The sequence below is a fragment of the Artemia franciscana genome, chromosome 21 (assembly GCF_032884065.1).
Source record: "Artemia franciscana chromosome 21, ASM3288406v1, whole genome shotgun sequence".
Taxonomy (NCBI): Eukaryota; Metazoa; Arthropoda; class Branchiopoda; order Anostraca; family Artemiidae; genus Artemia; species Artemia franciscana.
Window position 1 is genome coordinate 28,399,146 of NC_088883.1, and position 18,361 is coordinate 28,417,506.

At 33.8% G+C, this 18,361-nt stretch overlaps 1 protein-coding gene across 1 annotated transcript in view; it reads left to right on the forward strand.

Annotated features, from left to right (window-relative positions):
- The window catches only part of LOC136040789 (terminal nucleotidyltransferase 4B-like), a 168,473-nt gene extending 158,821 nt beyond the window's left edge, over nt 1–9,652 (forward strand). Inside the window, exons 11-12 of the transcript XR_010620884.1 lie at nt 3,101–3,200; nt 9,582–9,652. The gene's annotated coding sequence lies outside the window, so the exon portion shown is untranslated. The remainder of the gene's footprint in view (nt 1–3,100; nt 3,201–9,581) is intronic.
- The last annotated feature ends 8,709 nt before the right edge of the window (nt 9,653–18,361 follow it).

Consider the following 18,361-nt stretch of genomic DNA (forward strand, 5'->3'; position numbering starts at 1 on the left):
GTTTTTTAAAGATTTTTAACATATTCATTTCCCAGATTAATCTCAGAATTTTATGAAAAAGCCAAAATCTAAAGCTGAACTGAGCCAACCTGAAAGCTTCAATTAAAAAAATTAGAATTCAAAATAATAAAAAGTAGAAAAGTAATAATAATAGTCTGCCCTTGTAATCGACAGGATATTTTTTCAATCAAGGTGCCTTCCCCTCCTAAGCGTGGGTTGAATTGGATCTATAAATGTATACATATGACACTGTTTCTACTTCCCACCAAGTTTCGACAACCCTTTCTGGTCAGGAAAACCAATTCACGAAAATGTTTAAGGGTGGGAATGGGTTTTCAATTATTTTGTGAATTACAACAATAGAGGTACCTTTTTAAATCTAGATTGGGTATTTTCCCTGTTTTTTACTTGTTTTCAAAAATAATGAGAAAGGTTTTTTAAAAATCTTAGGTGGGTAGCTGCTCCACCCCAACCCCCAATTGACAACCCTACTTTGGGTAGATGGACAATGACGATATTGTAGATAAGGTAACAAGTAGAATTCCGTACGAGTTTTTATCACTTCTCGATCTTTACTTTTAAGTCCTGTCTTTATCTTTGTTTTCCCTCAGTTTTTTTTTGTCGGTTCACAGAGTGCTCCTTGCTTTTTTTTTATGTTGTATATTTTTTGTAAAAATATTACATTTTTTGGCAGTGTCGCTACCCCTTTTCTTAGGTATTATTTTTCTTCTAAGTTCGCAAAATAATCAAAGTTCTACTATGCCGACAAATATTTTTGGTACATGTCACATCTTAACATGGATTGGTGATAAACTTGGAAAGGGGCTCTTTCAATTAGAAATTGAAAGCTATTTAGCCCTTTTAATAACCAAAAGTAATTGGCTGGCAATTAGCCCCATAAGGTTTGATTTTCTCTCTCGGGTATCCCCTCTACAAAAATTGTGCCTGACTCATAAAAAGTAAAGAAAATGCATTTAAAAATTTTTTAGATGCGTTTTGTAAAGTTTTTTTTTGCCCCCCGCAGATTGAAATCGTGACTACATCCTTGAATATTGTATGTTTTATTTTTATATTTATTACTTCTGTACTTATTATTAAATCAATACTCTAGCATGGACTTTGTAAAGAGCAAAAGTTCTTCATTGTGTCGTATTTACCCAACCCCTTTGCGTGGAAGAGTTTGTCATAAAACTTAGGAGGCAGCTCCTTTGAATGGAAACTAAAACTTCTACTGCCCTTATAAAGACCAGAAATGAATGGAAAGCATAATGGCCCCTTTCATGCCGCTTTTTCCCTCAGATGCCCTTGTAGCCTCCATTCCCTGTGGATACAGACTTGGTATTGATACTAATGAAATAAGCTAATTTAAAATTGTAAATTTTTAGAGGGAGGAGGGATTTCCTGATTCAAGATCTTCCAGAGTTAAGTATGCCTAGGTTTCAGTTTCAAACAAGTAAAAAGGGATTCTACTTCGTGAAACTTTACTATCTCAGGATATTTATGATTTCTTCCTGAAAATTTTTCAGGAAACGAACAAGTTACACGAACTAAGTTACACGAACTTAGTTTCCCTTCTTCTTTGCTCCGCCCATCCCCGTCCCCCTTTTTCTTTGGGATGGAGGAGGAGCGTGCGTAGCTGTGTTGGCCTCAGGTGGCTTGATGTTGTAGTGAGTTGTTAGTAGTAGTAGTAGTAGTAGTAGTAGTAGTAGTAGTAGTAGTAGTAGTAGTAATAGTAGTAGTAGTAGTAGTAGTAGTAGCTTCCCTTGTGATGTATTCCTTTCTTTTTCAACAAATTAAAAGCACAAATTCAGCCTGCAGAAGAAGGGTATTGATTGATCAATACCGGGGTATTCTAAGGGTATTTTTTTTCAGAATTTCCCATATTTCTCATGAAAATCCTGTGTTTTTGAGTGATTCTTGAACTCTGCTCAACCAATATATGGGCCTGTTATAGTGTGCATCGTTTGAATAAACAGCTGATAAACTGGGGATACACAGGGGTACACACTCCTTTTTGGTTTTCACTCTTCCCCAAAAGTATTAAGTTCCTGTATAGAATCCCTTTTTGGAAAGCCCATTTCTTTTTCAAGCGTAAACATTTATTTAAAACGTTAGTATATTATAATAATTTGCAATACAAGTGAATGAATTTTCAGTGAATGAATTTTGTGAATGAATTTTCGCAGCTTCCACTGCCCCTTCCAAATAAGTTTGGTTTTCTATCCACAACCCTGTTTAGAAAACCCTATTAGAAAAAAAATACGGATATGTGTATTAAAGATTAATGAATACAATCGTTTGCAACAAAATAAAATGCACACATTTTTCTTAGCTTTCAGCCCTTCCCAATCTTTTTCTGTTCTGCCCACAGCCTTGTTGGGAAAACCTTATGAGAGAAATAATATAGAAACGAAGATACGAAAAAAGTATTTTTCAGATCTTAGGGGGCAATTGTTTTCTTCGATGAAAATACAAAAAAGTTGTTTTCCAAAATCCACGGGTGGCACTTGCCCCAAGGCAGAGGCAGATCAAGGGGGGCAGCCCCTCTCCAAGATTTTTCTGGCACCTTTATTCCTTGTTTTTTCTTCTTTTTTTTACTTTTGTTTAGAATAAATTTGTCAATTTGGTCAATTATTGGTATTTTTGTCACATTGCCCCCCACAAGATTTTACTCATTGGTGCCCTTTTCACATTGGGCCTCCCCCAAGATTTTTCTCTAGATCCACTTCTGCCCCCATGCCCCCATGTTCCCCCTGCATTCCTCCTCTTAGAAATTTAGTGTTCCAGTTTCAACCCTGTTTTTAAAGCATTGTTCTAAAAAATTGCAAACATGTATATTAATCATTTTTTATCTAATAATTTGCAACAAAAGTGATAATAATTCATTTATAATACGAGTTACAAAAGACTCACAATCCCTGATATAATTTAAGGCAGATGTAAAGTATGCTATCTGATTCACTGTGTTTTTTGTTGTTTCACACAATGTTTCACTGATAAAAAAAAAGTGGTGTTTTTTTTTTAACAGTGTGGGAAAATTTTGTCAAAAGAAAATTGAATTTCTTAGCAGACGAATTGACAATTATTACTTTTATCCTAGGTGAGAATATATTCAAGATCTGATAAGGAGGGAGAAAAGGTTGAAAACAGATTGTGTGTAAGAAAGAAACAATTTGAGGAGTTGGAAGTGTACTTATGAGGTATTTTTTTTTCTTTTTAAGCAATTTCGGTAGCTTTCCTTTGATAATGGGCAATCGTTTAAGAGTATCCAGGGATGAGCTTGTTTCGCGGTGAGAGATGGAAGCGCATTTTGGCATTGGTCCAAGTTAAAAAGAAAAAAAAATTCGAAAAGAATCAGTCAGTTGCGACGAAAAGCGAAATTTTTGAATGATTCGTAAAAAATTTGGATATTTGAGATAAAGTATTTGTGGGCCCAGGGCCGCATCCAGGATTTCCGTTCGGTGGGAGAGTTACACAAAAAAATTTATAAAACGCGTCAATAATTTGTATGCATTTTGTTACATTTTTACGGGTCGGACAAGTATTTCGGTGGGGGAGACAAACCCCCCCTCTGGAAACGTCCCTCTATTGATGCCAATTCCCCAAAATGCAGGGAAGGATTTTCTACATTAAAAAAATGAAGACATAGAAACGGCATTTGCCAAAATTTATGAGGAAACAATTTTGTTCCTCCTTATTTTCAAAATCTAGGGTGCAGTCCCTTCCCCCTCCAAATCGTACCTCTGACAGTGTGGGCCAAAGGCATTCTGAAAAAGTACCCTAAAGACAATTTTATAAACCACATCGACCTGACATAATATAAAGAAACACAACGATCAAAAATGGGGTTTCTCAAGGCCAAACGAGAATACTGAAAAAACACTCAAAGGCGAATATTTCGAGAGAACAACCGCCTCGAACGATTACTAGCGAGTTGTTCGCTAGGCTAGTATCCGTCGATGGCAGTTCAATTATTTTGGATTGTGTGCAAATCGTGGATATTGGCGAATAACTCGTTTTACGGTTGTTAGGTATTTGGTTTAATTGTTAAAACTTTTGGTTTTTATTGAATTTTAATTATCTTTTAGTTTTTTTTTACATTGACTTTTCGCGTTTGTTTCGTTGGTTTTTTCTTTGGCATTTCCTTGAATATATTATTTTGTTCGCGCTGAAGAAGAGAGGCATTTTTTTTCTCAAAATATTTGCTTTGTTTACTTTCTCAATACTCTCGTTTGGCCTTAAATACCCCCTTTTTGATTGTTGTCTTTCTTTGTAGTAAAAGTACCAGTATAAGGCATCGTTCAGTTATATTCTATTTCGACCTAAAAAAAGCGCAATTTTTTATGCTGTTCAATACAACAAGAATTGTCTAAAGATTTAAGGCATTTCTATTGTTATTTTCTATTTTATTATAAATTTTTTATCTCAGCGTTACTCTTAATAGAGTGTAATATGCCCACGTATGTGTCACGGTTTAGCACTTTTTTTTTATGAATTTTTCACCTTCAAGGGAAAGTGTAGTGCCCTTGCCTCCTGTCTCCTTGTGCCATTCCCTTATTATTACTTTTTTTTAACTGTTCGTATTGCCATATATATTTGTTAGAGTCGTCAGTGAATAACTAATTGGACTTTTCATTAATATAGGGTGAAACTATCTGTTGATATTTGATTGGGATGAAAATGGTTATATTAGTTAAGTCAGAACGACGGAAGCACGGTCTTGGGTGTTGGGGGGGGGGGGGTAATAGGTGACTAGGGAAAAGTGAATTGTTTTCAGGGGGCTGTAGGGAGCACTATTGGCAAAAGGAAAGCAAATTGTTATCCTTCTTTCATCAAGGGTAAACAAATTGGTTTATATAAACAAAATTGTGTGCCTTATCTCGGCTAAAAAAAAAAATTAAGAAAAAAGGTCGTTAGTTACAGCAAAAAAAGGAAAAAAAAAATGACGGAAATTTAGACAAAAAGAGAAACAGGAATATATTTCCGGGATTTTTTTGAAGTTTATGGCATTCAACATAGTTCTAGCCAAGATTCGGAGCAACAAAAACGTATAATATGGAAAATAAAATACGAAAAACTACAAATACTCATTGTTTTCTAAATATTGCCTACTCGTAAGCGAGAATTTTTTCAGGGGAAGCAATAAAAAACTGTTGTTTCTAATAATAATAATAAAAAAAACATTGAATTAGCAGTAGGCTGAAGGCATGTCGAGGATATTCTTTCGGGGGGTTACAAAAAAAGACTTGAAAGTTGCATCAGAAATCTTATTTATATGCCTTTTTCTTACGTTTTTTTTTTTTTTTTTTTTTTGGTCGGAAAGAATTTTGGGTGAAGGTGGGCTTAAACTCCGTAACTCCTCGTGGATGCGACCTTGATAAGAAGTGCCCAAAAGATAAAGAAAATTTAGGATTTCGAGGGGATGTAGCCCCGAAACCACACTCCCTTCTACAACCCCCTGCGTTCGTCCCTGTTGATAATATATAACGGGAAATAAATAAATAAACAAAATAAAACATAAGATGCAGGTTTCAAGGAAGAGTCATCATTTTGGAAAGAAATCGCAACACATGCTGATAATTTGATTGATGGACATTTAAACGTCAAAGTAATTTTGTGGCTCAGTTTTATGACAACCATTTAACCCAAGTCTTTTATCATGTCAATGGGAAAGAAAAGATTCAATTTACCCGCCTAAGATAACGATCCAAAATCTCTTTTCGGTAACAATTTTTGACTAATTTTGCTGAAACGGAATATCGGCATTCTCGAAAGTTTTGGCATTTTTAGATTCTTAGGTCACGATTAGGCAAGGCGCATAAGCAAGTCTCGCTGTTTCAAGAGCTCCAGTTTACTTTAGATGCCATATCAACATCGCAAACATTCGACTGTTTATTATTCCCCAAATTTCTAGGATCATGCAAAAGTTGTGCTATATTAAAAGCTTCTTTTTCAAAATTAACTTGTTTAAATTTAGTAATTATTGGCGAATTTATTTAGTATCAGGAAAAGTTTCTTCAATATAAAATTTATATTTGGAGTTACAGTCTAATTTTCTCTGCAGGCACGTTCGTAGGAACATTTGTAGAGTGAGGGGGAAATGGACCATTTTCCCAAATTTGAATAAGAAGAACCAAAAGGCTCGGGGAATTTTAATATCCCTTCGGGGAAGAAGGCCTCCGCCCCTGCTGTCCCCTTGCCTACCCATAGATGCAATGGATCAAATAGTTTTCTAGGCGTTATATAGTGATAGAAATTGTTATTCATGGTGTAACAAAATCACATATCATAAATCGCAATAAAGGCATAATTATAATATCTTGTAATAACTTCCGTTTTAATCCTTATTATGAAATCAGTATACCGGGTGATAAGATGGATTCATGAATCCTAATGACTTAAAATTCTGAGTATGGAATTGCAGATAAATAACTATGTAACTATATACTTACGAGATGGTTTGTGATTAGTTTAGAATATCATGTTTTAAGAGCATCCTTTGGTTCTTATCTAAATTAAGAAGATCCAGTATAGGCACGAAAATTTGGCCTGAAAATTTTCTGGAGACAGGGAGAGGCGCATTTGCCCCGGGGGCAAGAGAGGCCAGAACCGCCACAGTATATTCCACATTTTGAGTTAACTTGACGCACTAATGCTACTCATGTAGAGTGAGTTATTTTTGGTAAAGTACCAAGGACTGTAAGAACGGAATCGGATAGTTGGGATTCGTTAAGTTTAAACATTAAACATTGGGATTGGTTAAACCATAACCATAAATATCTTTAAAAATTAGGAAAGATCGGAAATTCAGTTTAAAGTAAAAAATTCCTCCCGTTTTTGGTCGAAGCGGTTACCCGATTTAAAAAAGAAAGAAAGAAATATATGTGCAAATCAGCAAAACCATGCAGTTGGAGCACAAAACACTTTAAAAAGTTTAGCTTTCTTTTGATATCAGCAAGTTATCTTTTGAAATCAGCAGATTGTTAATGTTTTAATTTTCACTTACGAAAAGTATTTTGAAATTTAACCAGTTTATTTATTTTCATGCCTCAACATGGCGACACTGACAAAAATGTAGTTTATCCTCAGCAGCAGCTTTATTTTATCATAATCTATATTATTTTATCAACTATAATATTTATTTTATCTTTATTTTATCTTTATTTATTTATTTTATTTATCTTTATTTATTTATTTATTTATTTTATTATTTATTTATATTATTTATTTTTTTATTTATTTATTTATTTATTATCTTTATTTATTTTAATATTTATTTTATCAACTATAATATTTATTTTATCTTTATTTTATATTTTATCAACTAAAAAAAAAAACAAGTTTTTTTAACTGCAAGTAAGGAGTGACATAAAAACTTAAAATGAGCAGAAATTACTCCGTATATGAAACAGGTTGTCCCCTCCGCAACGCCTCGCTCTTTATGTTAAAGTTTGACTCTGTCACAACTCTAATTTATAAAATAATAAGAAAAAACTATAGCGTAAACAGCGAGGCGTTGCGGAGGGGACAATCTCTTTCATATACGGAGTAATTTCAGTGGGTTTTAAGTTTTAATGTCGCTCCTTACTTGCAGTTAAAAAAACTTGTTTTTATTTAATTTCTGAGTGTTTTTGAATTAATACATGTCTTGATTTCGGTTCACCGCACATGAATAACTAAAAAAAATTTGCATATTAATTTTTTTTGCTAAATGGGCTTCTCATAGTTTTGATCGGATTATTTTCATAAAAAAGGGTGGGGAAGGAGGCCTTGTTGCCCTCCAATTTTCGGTTACTTAAAAATGCAACTAGATTTTTTATTTTCTGTACGAACGTTTTTATTAGTAATAAACAAACGTACCTTACGAATTAAGTTACGTAACGAACTTCTATATTTGTGTATTATTATTACGTATATGAAGAGATTTGCCCCCTCGTAAGTACCTCGCTTTAAGAATCACAAAGACCGTAGAATAAATAGTTCATATTACTAAAAATACTTTAGCGTAAAGAGCAAGATATTGTGGAGAAGACGAACCCTCCTTATAAACGTAATTTTTTTTGTCCCTTTTAAGTTTTAATGCTACTCATTACTTCCAGGAGAAAAAAATTATTTAGTTTCTCATTTTTTTTAAATAATGCTAAAAAATCCTGCGCCCCCTTCATAAAAATTTTCATGGAAAGATCCTTCCGTGTAACCCCCTCTCCTGACCCACTCCCACCCCAGCGTGAAAAGTTCCCCTGAAAAAGTCTGAACACTTCATAATAACCATTACTATATGTAAACAATGGTCAAGATTTGTAACTTGCAGCCCCTCCCCCGGGGGCTGTGGGGGATTAAATCGTTTCTTAAGACATAGTCAGTAGGTTTTCGACTAATCTGAAAAGAATGGCTATCTCAAAATTTTGATTTGGTGACTTTGGGGAAAAAAGTGCGTGGGAGCGAGCCTAGGTGCCCTCCAATTTTTTTGGTCACTTAAAAATACGCTGAATTTGATGGTGTGATTTTCGTTAAGATTCTATGACTTTTAGGGGTTGTTTCTCCTTATTTTCTAAAATAAGGCAAATTTTCTCAGGCTCGTAACTTTTGATGGATAAGATTAAATTTGATGAAACTTATATGTTTAAAATCAACATCAAAATATGGTTCTTTTGATGTAACTATTGGTATCAAAGTTCCATTTTTTAGAGTTTCGGTTACTATTGAGCCGGGTCACTCTTTACTACAGTTCGCTACCACGAACTTTTTGAAATGGTGTATGTGTGTGTGTAATTCAACCCCCGCTTACCTCAAAACTTTTTAACTAAAACCGTTGAACTTTAACCCCCTCGTATATCTCCAGGAATATTTGCAGTGAAAAAGACCCGCGGATTTCCCAAAATTACATTTTCTACAAAATTACATTTATAAAATTACACCAAAAATTAACTCATCCGAGTCAACCCCCATTAAAATTAACCTCGTTTGACTCTACACCTATTCAACTAAACCAAGTTCAACTAGACCCCCATTTAACTCAACACCCATAGAACTCTACCCCCATGCAACTTATCCCGTTTCACTCGATCCCCATTCAACTTGTGTTGCAGGGGTTCAATTGATGTGGGGGTGGAGTTAAATAGGTGTTGAGTAAAATGAGGGCTGGGATCAATGGTGGTCAATTTGCATGGGGGTTGGGTTTAATGAGGATAAATTGAGCAAGGATTAAGTTAAACGAGCTAAGGTCAACGGGGCTGAGTTAAACGTGGGTTGAGGTAAATAAAAGTCTTTTGAAACAGCCATAAGAACGTTCTCAATAAAATCAATCATGATTTACGCGTCTGAGTGGGCTTAAAATGGTTTCAGAGAGGCTAAACATATTATTTCAATGTGGCAACACTGACGGAAATGTGATGTTCATATGAATATTTAGGAATTTTGGAAAAATAAAAATAAATCTTTTAAGGTATGAACATACCTAAGATGCGTCCAGGGGGGAAACAATTTTTTTATTTTGATGACCTTGGTATTTTAACATAAATTATGGAAATGTTAGATGTCCCTTTATTTAAAGAATCTATATGATGTTGTTTGTTTTATAGGCGGTAAACACAGCCGAAACTTTTTTCTGCGAAAGATGCTAATCTCTCTTTGTAAATATTCTTCATTCATGTGATAATAAGTTGGTAAGTAAATAATTTTATATAATTTATTTTGGGGTGTGAAGCTTGGTTTCCAATGTATATTTTTAATAATTATTTCATAGCAATTTACTTGCTTTTCAATCAAAATGGGCCCGGGAAAATATGTTGTTTGCCTCCTTAGCTATCAAAAATGAAATAGTTTCATTTTCACGTTTTATAAAAAAATTTAATTATAAATTAATTTTCTTTTTTGTGTGAAATTTATTCAGACATTTGTCCCTAATAAAACGTTCGTCCTTCGAGCTCTGACCAACAGTATTTTCTATTTTGTCTGGCAACGGTGCAGACCTTGGCTAAAAAAGCAAAAAGAACTGTTTAAAATTCCTGAAGTCTAAAACTCCTTAAAATTAGTTAAAATGGTCTGAATTGATGTACCAGAGTATATTTCAAAAATAGCTTTTGTAACTTGACAGTTCAAAAATTTCAAAATCCAAAAACTTTAATTTTGGCTTCATTTATGATACTATAAGTCATGGCTTGCTATAATCATGGTGCCCAAATTTAAGAATCATTTTAGCTTTTCATGCAGAACGCTCGGAAAAGTGCCTTAAAATCACAAAAGTGAAAATAAAATTCTTAAAGTAGGATTTTTAAAACTAAATTTACTAAATTTGGATTTTCTGAATTAAAGGGGCGTAATAAAGAAACTAAGAGAGCAAAATAATAGAAATCAAGAAATTAAAAAAAGAAATTAGGAGATTGACGTTAATTTTATTTAAGCAAATTTTATCATAATTGGAGTTGCTAACATGAAATTACTGGAGTGACAAAAATGTTAGAATATGCTTACAAGACGTGTTAACGAAATTTTCAAAATTGCTGGAAAAACAATCACAGATCCTTTTTCCAAGAGAAAACACATAGAAGAAGAAAATTATTTCCTTCCGGAGGGCCTACAAAATGTCTTTTATCCTGTCATCTTATAATTATATTACCAGCAGTTTTTTACTATGACAAGGTTGAAAAAGGAAATTACCGTATATATGAAAAAGGAATCCAACCGCAAAATTTAAAACAGGGTTCAAAATATAATGCTGTTCTTCAGGGACTAAAATAAACTTATAATTAGCAGAAAAAAATGTATGCTTGTAGGCTTCAGACGTGTATAATTTTCAATATATACGTTTCAATACATATATTTCTATTCAGGGATACACATTCTTCATATAAATCAAAGGGGTTTTTTATAAACCACTCCCCTTCTGATGAAAATTTCTGAATTCTGGTCTGATTTGCAGAGGCGCCATTTGGGCCAAATCTTGGGGTGGGCATGGGGCATTTGACAGAACTTGAGACTTTTATTATGAATCTAACCTACTTTCAAAGTTTACAATGATTAATAGCAAATAGCGTAATTACCCAAAGGGTCGTCAGGTAATTACGCTCTTTGGCTAATAGGCGTGCAGTTAGTTCAAATCATTTGAACAGTATGGATTATGTTGGACATAATGGATAATTATGGCCAGAAAAGGGCCCTTTGTGGTGGAAGCTTGGGCCCCCTGGAAAATCTGGCGTGGGCATTCGCTCACCACTAACCCCCCCCCCCCAAATGGCGCCTCTGCTGATTTGCCTTATGAAGACTTTTGTGTTTGAAGGTCTTAACAAATTACTATCACTGCAACTACTTGTGACCCATTACAACATAAAGCTTTCTAAGGCCAACACAGCTCTGCCCACTCTCCATCACCGAAATCTGTTGAAAGCTTCAGTCTTCATTCCACTCTAGTAAGTTCCAACTCCCAAAGTCCTCTAAATGATGCCTCTAAATGTGCCTAAAAATTGTTTTCAATGAGGGTAAAGTACCTTATATTTTCCTTCTTCGGAATGCTAATCTAGTCACCATTAAGGAAAGGAGAGCAAAAATGTTTTGCGTTTCGCTAACAATGCCCTTCATAACCTTTGGACTACTCCCCTTTTCCCTAGTCTATATCCATCCCTTTGGCCCTGCCTAGTGCGTTCTGTTTCAACAAAAATTCCTTCTTGTCCCAATAAGAGTTTCAAGTGAAAGCCACATTTGATCTTTGTGACAGTTCAGTTCGATGACAATTCAGTTTCAACTGAAAGACATATTGAGTTGAATTGAATTTATTTATAACCCGTTATAAATCACATGAAAAACGGAGTATAATGTGAATAAAAGAAAAGAGGAAGAAGAAAATGACCTAAAAAACTAAACAACACTTCACTTTACTTAAAAACAATTAAAACATGCAAAAGCAAAACATTCATTGTATCAAAATAGCGCTCCATGGGTGCCGACCAATTCTTCTATTATAAGCTTCTATGCTTTTTCTAATAGAAGCATTCGGGTCAATGATACCGTAAATATTTGATTTTTGTCAAAATTCAGTTCGATAACAACTCAGTTTCAACTGAAAGCCACGTCTCATCTTTGTCACAATACAGTTCGATCAAAATTTTGTCTCAACTGAAAGATACATTTGATCTTTGTCATATTTCATTTCGATTGTAATTCAATTTCAACTGAAAGCTGCATTTGATCTTCGTCACAATTCAGTTTGATTACAATTCAGTTTCAACTGAAAGTCACATTTGATCTTTGTCACAATTCAGTTCGATATATCCTTTTTTTCTACCTTTTATACTTTTCTTTTACTTTTTACAACTTTACTCTGTCCATTGTCTCTACTAATTACGCTAACCAGATAAATAGAGTTATTCACTTGGTGATTCTTTATTTCATTATATGACATCACCTTTTCATCCTAATTTATTCCTAGTTCAAGGAACTTGATCTTCTTAACCTGCATTGTTTCATCTTTTCTCGTATCCACAACCCTCAAAACTTGCAAAAACGTCAAGTATTTTGCTGGCAATTTTTTCCAGGAAATTCAATTCTTTGCAAAATCCAAGTCACCCAATCCAAGTTTTACCTTCCCGTTTGATTCCATATTCTCCCATAGCTTCTATTATTTTGCTTAGGCTAAAGTGTGTCATAACAATACATGTGAACAGAGATAGATCCCGTCCCTGCTTTATTCCTGATTCAACATCTGACGTACTTTAGTGGGGTGCTATACAAGGTTGGGACCTTCACTGACCACTGGTTCACACATCTATGGCTTTTTTTCTTACACAAAATTCCGCGCTTTGCAGATGAACCAAAAACCAGATCTGCTATTAACAAATCGACAGCAAAAATGGCTAACATGCTCTTGCCAACCGTTCGAACACGTCGTATTTTACATGTTCAAATTAGAAGCAAACCATGATTTCCGCAAAGAGCAGACTATAAGCCAAATTATTCATCGACCCTGCTTTATCGACTGGTGTTGTTTTCTAAACCAAGCTTCGCCTCTTTGTGCACTAATAGGACATTTCACACAACACATGGTAACATATGTGCCACTTTGTGTAGTCGATTTTGAAAGTCCACCTACTTGTCCTCTTCAGACTGTACGGACTTGTGCCACTTGGGTGGTCAATATGTAACCTTATTGGAGCTTCACTTTAAACAGAATCTTTGAAATTTGAATTAAAAAAAAAGAAAATGCCAGGAAGTTAATCTTTCTTTGGTCTGTCTTTATCGCGTCTTCGAGCGAAAACACTTAATTTATTGCTAGATCTACAATTATGCTTGGGTGGCTAATATCTTATAGTAGGTATCTCACATGTCCCTGTTTATGTTAATGGGAAATCGTGTGTAATTATCACCAACTCCCGTAGCAGAAATCTTTACTTGGCTATGTAATTTTCAGTGAATTTTTTATTATCTTTGTCTGCCTTGCCAGGCTATAAATTTTCATTTTAGGTCTCATTTCTTTTTGCGTTTTGGGCTGTATAGTCCAGTGAAAATTATAAGAAGGGAAAACCATTTAAGTAGCATAAATGCTTTTGACACCAAAATGTTCAGGAAAGTTGTGTTAAAATATCAAGCACCAGGGCCGTATCCTAGATTTTGTTCGACGGATATTTTTTCGGCGATGGGGTTGCACAAAAAAAAATTAAAAAACGCATGGACATTTTTTTATATGCATTTTTTTTACGTTTTTACGAGTGGAACTAGCAGTTTGGATGGGGGAGGATCCAAACCTTGTAACCCCCCACTGAATACGACCTTACCCAGGACAGTAGTAAGGAAATATAATTGTTTGACAGCATTAAATAGAAACTTGCACAACTTTATTAATTAGTTTTGTATTAATTAACTGTATTAATTAATTATTAATTTCTTGTTAATTTTATTAATAAAAATTTATTTATTAATTAGGCAAAACTAATTAAGTTACAGAAGTTCTTTTGCTTTTATCTGAAATATCAAGCACCAGGGCCATATCAAGGACTTTGTTCAGGGGACATTTTTTTCGGTGGGAGGGTGGTTACACAAAAAATTAAAAACTCATCGAAAATTTATTCATATACATTTTACGAGTAGGACAAATATTTCGGGGGAATTCAAACACCCCTCTCCTCGCTGAATACGGCCTTGCCCGGGAAAGCAAAAATGAAATATGATTGTTTGAACAGATTAAGAGGAAGCTTGTGTAACCATATTATATGGTTACACAAATAAAATTTTCATAAATTATTTTTATAAATGATTTATAAATAAAAAATGACGCATATAGGCTTTATAATCAAGTGAAGACTAAGTAAGTGAGGCAAAATTATTTAAGTTACAGAAGTGCTTTTGGTACCAAAATGTCAAAAAAGGTTATAAATTTTTTGAGGGTTTTTGGAAATAGTCGGTCTAATGTGGGATATTTTCTGAAACAGAGTGTTTCTTGAGGACGATTTAGAAATAGAAGACGATTTCAAAAAAATAGGAGGAGAATGCAGTACGATAAGGCATTTTAAAATTTTAGCTATACCAACCTTTCAATTGAATCTTGGACAACTGCGCACTCTCCTCCTCTGGTCCATTCTCTTTCATGCTTTGCATGAAATTAAGTTTGTAATTAAATACTAATACTACTACTACTAATAACTCACTGCAGCACCAAGCCGCTTGAGGCCAATACAGCTACGCACGCTTCTCCTCCAACCTAATCTAATTAAAACCTCCCTCTTTACAACCTCCCAGGAAGGAAGGATAATTACCCCTCCCAGGAATTAAATAATAAAAAATATTCAAATAGATTTAAAATATCAAATATCTTACTCTCCCCTGCAAAGTTCTTATTAAAAGTATGTATTTAGAAATAACTAAAAAGACTTACATACCATAGCTAAACTTATCTATATTGTAAATCTTTTGATAATTAACATTTGTATTAAATAATTAAAGATATTCAAATAAGTTTAAAATATTATTAAAGCCCAATGGTTCAGAACGTGTGTCACTTATGTCAATAATTATGTTCCTTATCATAAGACTAAAAATATATCTTAACCCTCATTTTCACTTGAAAGGTGGCTAACTTAATATTGTTAATTATTAATTATTAATAATTAATTATTAATATTATAAATTATTAATAATAATTATATATTATAAATAATTAATAATAATATTATAAATTATTATTATTTATAATAATTATAAAAATTAATTATTAATATTATTAATATTAAATATTGAGTCATTGGTAAAATATTGAAGCTACAAAAAACGATGTTTTTTATTCTGTTTTCCATTCTGACTAACCTTTTATCATTTCAAAGCCGTTCTAACATAAATACTCCTTTCAAGTGTAAACCAAGGTCTTCTTTGGTGCCATGGTGCCACCCAAAATTGGCACTTTGGGTAGTTTTGGTCATTTATGTTCTGAGGAAGAACTGTCGAGAAAATATCTGTTTTGGTTTCGTTTTGCCATTTTCAGAAACTGCATTCTCAGTACTGATCTCAGACTACCCATTTTTGGGCTACCCTTCCAGACTAGCCTTTATCATTTCTATGCCGTTCTAGAATAAATACTCCTTTCAAGTGCAAACCAAGGTTTTCTTTGGAATGCCATGACGCCACCCAAAAATCGACGGTTTGGGCCGTTTTGGTCCATTTATATTCTGAGGAAGAACTGTCAAGAAAATAACTGTTTTGGTTTCTTTTTGCCATTATGAGAAACTGCATTCTCAGTATCGATCTCAGACTGTTCATTTTTGGGCTACCTTTCCAAACTACCCTGACTACCCTTCCAGACTACCCCTTCGCAGTACTGATCTCAGACTACCCATTTTTGGGCTACCCTTCCACACTACCCTTTATCATTTCTAAGTGGTTCTAAGATAAATGTTCCTTTCAAGTGCGAACCAAAGATTTATCTTTTTTGGAAGACCATGTTGTCACACAAACTTGACTAGTTGCGCAGTTATGGTCCATTTATATTACGAGAAAGAATATCTGGGGAACGACATTCATAATGTCAATATTAGACCCAAAATCAGGTAATTTAAAAGATGTTAAGTTACGCAAAATCAATTTTAAATGAAAAGAAAAGATCTGATGAATCCGTTTTTTTTATTGATGTTAACATCAGTCATTTTTGCATGAATGGGGCTCTTAGACACAGTGGTGCCAATTCACAAAATGTAGGGAGATATCACCATTTTTTTTAGCTATTTTAGCTCTATTTTTTAGCTCTTAGACACGGTGGTGCCAATTCACAAAATGTAGGGAGATATCACCATTTTTTTTTAGCTATTTTAGCTCTATGTTTTAGCTCTTAGACACAGTGGTGCCAATTCAGAAACTGTAGGGAGATATCACCATTTTTTTTAGCTATTTTAGCTCTATTTTTTAGCTCTTAGACACAGTGGTGCCAATTCACAAAATGTAGGGAGATATCACCATTTTTTTTAGCTATTTTAGCTCTATTTTTTAGCTCTTAGACACAGTGGTGCCAATTCACAAAATGTAGGGAGATATCACCATTTTTTTTAGCTATTTTAGCTCTTTTTTTAGCTCTTAGACACAGTGGTGCCAATTCACAAAATGTAGGGAGATATCACCATTTTTTGAGCTATTTTAAATTGAAGATACTAAAGAACTAATTTTAAAAATTTAGGGGGGGGGGGGTATTTTCATTTTACTTTAGATTTTAAAATAAAAACAGCAAATACAAGGTGTTTTCTCAAATCCAGGCAGGGTAATTACCTACCCCCATCCAGTTGGAGCCCCTGCATAGAGATTCGAGGTATTTTGATATTAAGTACTCCTTAGTTGATTAATCAAAATTACGGAGTTGTCCTTCCATTTGGCAGTATACTTCTGGCAAAAAAAGAAACAAAAATCAATACTTCGATGTTAAGAAGGAAAAAAAAGCCAAAAACCTGAATTGGTGCGACAATAATCACGTTTTACATATTTACATATTTACAATCCGATATTGCATAATTGGAAGCAGCATAAAAAGAAAATACATATTTTTGAAATTTGTGTTACTTTTAGCATGGGCCGTGGGCGTCTTTTGGGGGGCAAGGGGGGAGTTGCTCCCTAATAACGCAGAGAAAAAATTTATTATATATCCCATGCTATTTGACTATCTGGATATGAACCCCCTTCCTCCCAAAACGATTCTGGAGGTTCGCTCTGGCAAGTGCCACTCTTTACTTACATTTTATTGCCGCGAACTTTTTGAAATAGTTCACTCTTTCACATGCCAGTCTATAATTCCTGTTTATTAGATAAAACAAAAAGTGAATAGCGAATTACATTTTGATGTGAGTTCTTATATGTAGACATATTTTTTCTGGTGTTATGCTGAAGACGGCCCTTGTACATAAGGCCGAAATATCCAAAGAAAAAGTGATAATAAAAGCTAAAAGAAAAAAATAGCCTTTTGTTTTAGATCAAGAATGTACTGGTAACGAAAGCTTAAAAAAAAACAAAAAAAAAACAGCATTTTGATGTACATAAATATTGTATTGGAGAAGGAAGTATCAGAAAAAACACTGTAAGGGACCGAAAGAAGGTTATTTTCGATATCAGATGTTTTTTTCAGAAGAAGAAGAAATCCTTGTTTTACGTTATTTTATATTTTATTCCAACAAAAAGAAAGAGAAAAATAGTACTTCGTAATCAGGCAGGCAAAAATGAACTAAAACTTGAATTTATGGAATATTAAATCCTCTTTCACATCAGGGCTGTATCCAGGATTTTTTTTCGAGGGGGGGGGGGTCAAAAAAGAAAAAAACATCAAAAATTGGTTTATATCCATTTTGCTACGTTTTTACAAACATTTCAGATTGGAGTTAAACGTCCTACCCCTCCCCCTGGATACGGCCTTGTTTGACATATCACATGTTTAGAATCAGACATTGCATATTTGGATCTAGTATACAAATGAGATGTAAATATTTCTGAGAATTTCTGATACTATTGACACTGGTCATTCTTTACTTAGCCTACTGCTCGTTACTACGAAATGTTTGAAATAAATTATCCCTTTGTATATCAGTTTGTATTTTCCCTTACTTAGGAATTCTTGTTCCAAGTCCTTCCATATTTTATTACAGCAAAAAAGAGAACAAAAACATTGACGTTAAGAAGGAAAAAATTAACTGGAGACCTAAATTTATACTACTATAATTTATATTTAAGTGACTTCTATAATTACCCCCAGTCGATGCTTGCTTATATTAGGAGTATCTTTTATGCATAGTTGATTATAAATCATAAGCAATATACTTTTTTTCTTTCTTAAACATTCGAAGCTTGCTAATTCGATAGACAATGGGATTTAGTACACTATGAAGGAAGCTTGAGATAAATATTCGGC